This window comes from Triticum urartu, chromosome 6 (genome assembly GCF_003073215.2).
Source record: "Triticum urartu cultivar G1812 chromosome 6, Tu2.1, whole genome shotgun sequence".
In the NCBI taxonomy this organism is placed as follows: Eukaryota; Viridiplantae; Streptophyta; class Magnoliopsida; order Poales; family Poaceae; genus Triticum; species Triticum urartu.
The window spans coordinates 21,275,608-21,281,390 of record NC_053027.1 but is presented as its reverse complement, the minus strand read 5'-3'; the positions used below and the strand labels follow the sequence as shown (position 1 = coordinate 21,281,390).

At 46.5% G+C, this 5,783-nt stretch overlaps 1 pseudogene; it reads left to right on the top strand.

Moving 5' to 3' along the window:
- Positions 1–203: 203 nt before the first annotated feature.
- On the top strand, positions 204–3,602 carry LOC125516417 (annotated as a pseudogene).
- The last annotated feature ends 2,181 nt before the right edge of the window (positions 3,603–5,783 follow it).

Sequence of the window (5,783 nt, the reverse complement as noted above, 5' to 3'; positions counted from 1 at the left end):
CGACCTTCAGCCTCATGTGGAGTTGGTCCCTGACACGCTTCTGATAGCGGCCTTGCCACTTGAGCCGGTGGTTGAGACTGTCGGGAAGGGGGTTGCTACTCCACCACCACCCCCTCCTCCGGCACCAGAGCTGGCGCCACGACCGCAGTTGGGGGTGACTCTACATGCCGAAGTTGTCGGCATACGGTTGATGAGACGGTACTATGGACACAAATGAGGATTCCTTGGCCAAGGATATGCAGCGTAAAGGAAGGCACAACCTTGACAACCAAGGTATTACGTCGTCACCCAAATCCTTTTAGCTTTTTCCAATACTGCCATCGTTTCTAAGCTGAATAATGTAGGTGTTAGTCTTGGAAAGAATGAGAAGGATATTTCTAGTTCGACTAACGCTTTGAAACATTTGGAATATGACCAGTTAAAAGTTACTCCACGTGTTTCTAGAAAGTCTTATGCCTCCCATACCGACGAGGAGGAACTGCATGCCACATCAGATGGTCAGTTACTCTCTCATTTAGTAGGAGCGGTTCCGTACATGGGCCTAGATGAACCCGGGCTTAGTTCATTGACTGAGCTTACAACATCCAGACGTAAATCAAAGACCACATGTTCAAAAAAAGATATAAAATCCCATAAGAGGGCGAAATGTTCTAAATCTCCTATTGTTTCCTCATGAATGGAATGTTTTTCAAGATCAGAGGTCTTTGGGACTTGGCTAAACATTTATTCACTGCGGAATGTAATAGGGAATACAATTTAGATTTTTTTTGGCTATCTTTGAAACACGGAGACATGATTTCTCAGTAAGTTTGCTTAACCATCTTTCTGGCGGGCTGGACTTCACTTGGGTTTCACGACTGCCTAGAGGTCATTCTGGGGCATTTTACTTGGCGTGAATACAGGGACTATGGATATTTTTGCTAGTTCGGATGGTGAGTTTCACATTAAACTCCATATTCGCAACAAGGCCCTCGTCACCATGTATGGGGAATCCCAGGATGAGTTCAAGGCCGATTTTCTCCATGAACTGGTTAATCTGGCGAATGATAATCCCTATCCTATTCTTATAGCAGGTGGGGATTTCAGTTTGCTTCGATTTCCAAATGAGAAAAGCCACGTCGGGTTTGATAATCCTTGGCCTTTCCTTTCCAATGCTGTCATCGATAGTCTAGATCTGCAAGAGGTTTTCATGATTGGAAGGCCACTTGGGAGAACAGTCTTCCAGAACTGACATATGAGAAACTAGATCGCGTTTTGATGGATACCAATTGGGAATCAAAATTTCTTATGGTGTCTGTTCGTGCTCTACCTTGTATCGGGGCTATATCAGACCATGCACCCATTCTCCTAACTTCTGGTTTGCCACGACCATAACATAGACACAAGTTCAAGTTCGAACTTGGGTGGTTGCTTTGGGATGGCTTCCATGACATGGTCAAGGAGGCGTGAGAGAAACCGGTGGTTGGGCCTACCCCAATACACAAATGGAATAACAATTTATCCTAGAAGGTGATTCAAATAGTAGATATTTGCATGGAGTCGCAAATGGCAGACACTAGAAGAAAATTATTCATTCCCTACAACATGATGAGGGCACGATTGAGGGACATGCGCAACTTAAATGTAATATCATTTGTTATTATAAAATTTGTTTAGAACACCAGAGGAAGGAAACTTCTCAATAGATGAGTCCCGAACAGATGACATCCCCTAGGTCTCTAATGAGGAACACAACCTTCTGACAGCTCCATACTCCAAGAAGAAAGTTAGAAAGACAGTTTTCCTAATGGAGCACAACAAAACACCGTATCTGAATGGTTTTCTCGCTGAGTTCTTTGAACTTCCGGAGACCCCGATGGCAATATACATCACTTAATTGGAGACCCCGATGCTTGCTCGGAGCATTACACCATAATGATTGAGCTCTGCGACACCACCAACCATCTAGGGCGCCCAAGCACTCAAGAATAACAAGCTCTATGCACTAGTAGAAAAAGGCCCATTTGTCCCGGTTCATAAGGCCCATTTGTCTAAGATCGGGAACCGGGACTAAAGGGTCGGTACTAAAGCCCAATACCTTTAGTCCCGGTTCTTATACGAACCGGGACAGATGGAGCTTCATGTGGCCGCTGCGGCTTGCCCAGACAGGAGGACCTTTTGTCCCGGTTGGTAGCACCAACCGGGACCAAAAGGCATCCATGCGCCAGCAATTCAGGGGCTGAGATTTTTGTAGGGGTTTCATATATTAATTGTGTTAGCTAGCTAATAGAGAAAAGTGTCCTCTCTTATCTCCGTGCTTGGTCGACGCTATGTACTATATGTATAGAGAGGACTCGACACACTATCTAGTAGTAAACAAATGAAAAAAACCATTAAGTACAGAAGATCGTCATGAACATATAAAGAGAGAAGTGATCAACCTCTCCTTCTCCGAGTGATCAACCTCTAGCTAGCGGAGCAAGCAGGCCCTCCCCACGCGGATCATCTTCACTGTATCCGTCCGTGCGCTGCAACGACCTCGCGGGGTCCGTCGTGCGCTGGCGGAGCAGGCCCTTGCCGACCGGCGGGCCATGCGTCAACTTCGCGTGCGCCGTGTGGCACGACAAGACAAGGCTTCTCAAGCCCGCGTACGCCGCCGCCGCCGTCAAGTCGTACAGGGCGCAGACGCGCGCCGTAAACTTCCGCGAAAAGGTCAGTGGTCGATCTATATGCATGTGCATGTTAATCGTATATAGATCGATCGAGTGCAATTAATATGTGCGTACTTACATACCTGGTGGTGCAGCCGGTGGAAGCAGCGAAGCAGATCAACGCATGGGTGGCGGCGTCCACGAATAACCTCATCCCCTCGATCATCAATCCACGCCCACTATCCGAGCTGACCGACGCCGACCTCGTGGTCGCCAACGCCATCTACCTCAAGGGCGGGTGGCTCAAGCCTTTCCGCAAGGAGCAGACCAAGGAGGACAAGATCCACCGCCTCGACGGCGGCATTGTCGACGTGCCCTTCATGCGTGACCACGGCAGGCAGCGCATTGCCTGCCACGACGGGTTCAAGGTGCTCCAGCTTTACTACAAGAGGGGTCAGCCGTTGGCTGCTCAGCCATCGGCGCTCTACTCAATGTGCATCTTCCTCCCACACGACCACGACGGGCTGTGGCGGCTCACCGACAAGATCGCATGCAACAATGGCTTTTTGCGCGAGCACCTGCCGACGGGCACCGTCCTAGTCGGCGACTTCCGCTTGCCCAAGTTCAAGCTCGCGTTCTCCACCGACATGACAAACGTTCTCCAGGACTTGGGACTCAAGGACGCTTTCAACCTGTGGAAGGCCGACCTGTCCAACATGGTGGAGGAGAGCCCTGGCGTGAACCTTGCGCTGGAGAAAGTGCTACACAAGGCTGTCATCGAGGTAAACGAGGAAGGCACAGAGGCGGCCGCCGTCACCGCTGCTGGTCTTTGCAGAAGTACACGGCCGGGCCTACAAACCGCCGGTGCGCGTGGACTTTGTGGCTGATCACCCGTTTGCCTTCTTCGTGATGGAGGAGGTGTCGGGTGCAATTCTTTTCACAGGACACGTCCTTGATCCATCAAGGGAGTGACGGGAAGTGGGGGTGTTTAGCGGAGAGATGACACATACATCTATAAGTGCCAATGAGTTGCCTCAGGCTACTTTAGCCAAGGCTCGGGCAGCAGTGGTGTTTGTGCCTTCACCTGCTGTTGATGCTGTAGTTCCTTGAGAAAAGAGATTCTACCATGCACGGGATCTCCCGTGCATGGCTCAGCCGTCCATTCTCTTGAAGATTAGGCTACATGCATGTTGGCCCCCACTCAAGCTTTTATATCCCTGACACACATTAATACCCCAGCCATGCATATTTTCCCATATAATTTCAAAGCTTCAATCTATATTATTTTTTGAATCACAATTCCAATTTAGAATCCGTTTACATATTTGAGTTCCTTGCAGTTAGGACTTTGAATTAAGACCACTTTCGAATATATTGAGAGGCTTTCAAGTTCATATTTCAAAACATGATAAAACTCTATGAAATATAACAACACAATCTAGAACACAAAAAACCTAATGAAACCCAATAAGTTCTAACTGTATTGACACTGAATGAAACATTATGAGACGATCTCGAACAGATGAGCCACAGTGAAATACTGAAATAGTATGATTGTTTTTCCTTCTGAAACATAATAAAGCATTTGAGTTTTTAGCACCTTTATATTGTAATGCATGTGTTTGTAGAAGGAGAGAGCAGATGAATAGTGCACTGTACAAGTTTGATGATGACGCATATATTTGTAGCATTTCTGATACAACACTCAATGAATATGAGAGTATATAGATAAAGAAATAATATCAATTATCTTAGTGAAAAAGGTGAAATGGATCCCACACAAAGCATTAATTGCTCAGACATGCACGGTACCTCCCGTGCATGGTAGAACAGCCGGTCTCGTAGTTCCTTCGAATGTTTTTGTTCCTTTTATTCCCCTCCTAGTGCGCGCTCTTCCTCAGGAAATTTCATGGATGGTGGTGGACAACGTAGGAAGAAAGTTGGTGCTGTGATTGTCCCTTCACGGTCCAGCCTCTGTATAAAAAATCTTTCATTTAAATAAAGATCCTTCTTTGGAATATGAGGAGGTTCGGTGCTAGGGGGCGCCAGAATTAGCTGTGTGACTTTGTTCGTGATTCAAGTATTGATATTGTTCGTGAAAGATTGTGGATGTCGCCTGGGGGGGGGGGGGGGGGGGGGGGTAGGCGCTTTAAAATAATTATGATTTAGGCTTAAACAAATACGGAATAAAATTAGTGTTTAATTTCACAAGCGCAAAACTTGAAAATCGACTAGGCTCAACTATGTGCACCAACAACCTATGCTAAGCAAGATAAACAACTAAGTGATAGTAAGATATATAACATGAAACATTATGGCTATGACAAAGTGAAGTGCATAAGTAAAGGGATCGGGTAAGAGATAACCGAGGCACGCGGAGATGACGATGTATTCTGAAGTTCACGCCCTTGTGGATGCTAATCTCCGTTCGAAGCAGTGTGGAGGCATAATTCCCCCCAAATGCCAGTAGGGCCACCGTAATCTCCTCACCCCCTCACAAAATGCAAGATGTCGTGATTCCACTAAAGGGCACTTGAGGGCGGTCACCGAACCCGTACAATTGGAAACCCTTGGGACGGTCACCGAACCCGTACAATTGGCAACCCTTGGGGGTGGTCACCGAACCCGTACAATTGGCAACCCTTAGAATGGTCACTGAACCCGTACAAATTGCTCGAGGCAATATACATAACTTAATTGGAGACCCCGACGCTTGCTCGAAGCTTTACACCACAATGATTGAGCCCCGCGACACCACCAACCATCTAGGGCGCTCAAGAACTCAAGAGGAACAAGCTCTAGGGTACCAAGCACCCAAGAGTAATAAGCTACTCAAACTTCACTTCCAACGTGTCACCGTGGAGAATTCAAATCTATGCACCCAATGCAATGGCAACCACAAAGTTCATCATACCGTAAGAAGTGACTACGATACTTTCATGGTATAAGGAACTAAATCACACATTAACAATCCATATTATAACAATTGACTTGTGATGATTGTATCTCAAAGTATAACAAGCAAGTTTTGGTCAATTCAATATGATTGTTCTTCTAATGTCATACTTTTAAAGTTGTTTTAGGAACATCATTACACTTAATGATATCTCAAGATCCGAAAAACATGATCACCAACAACATTTGAGCTAGTCT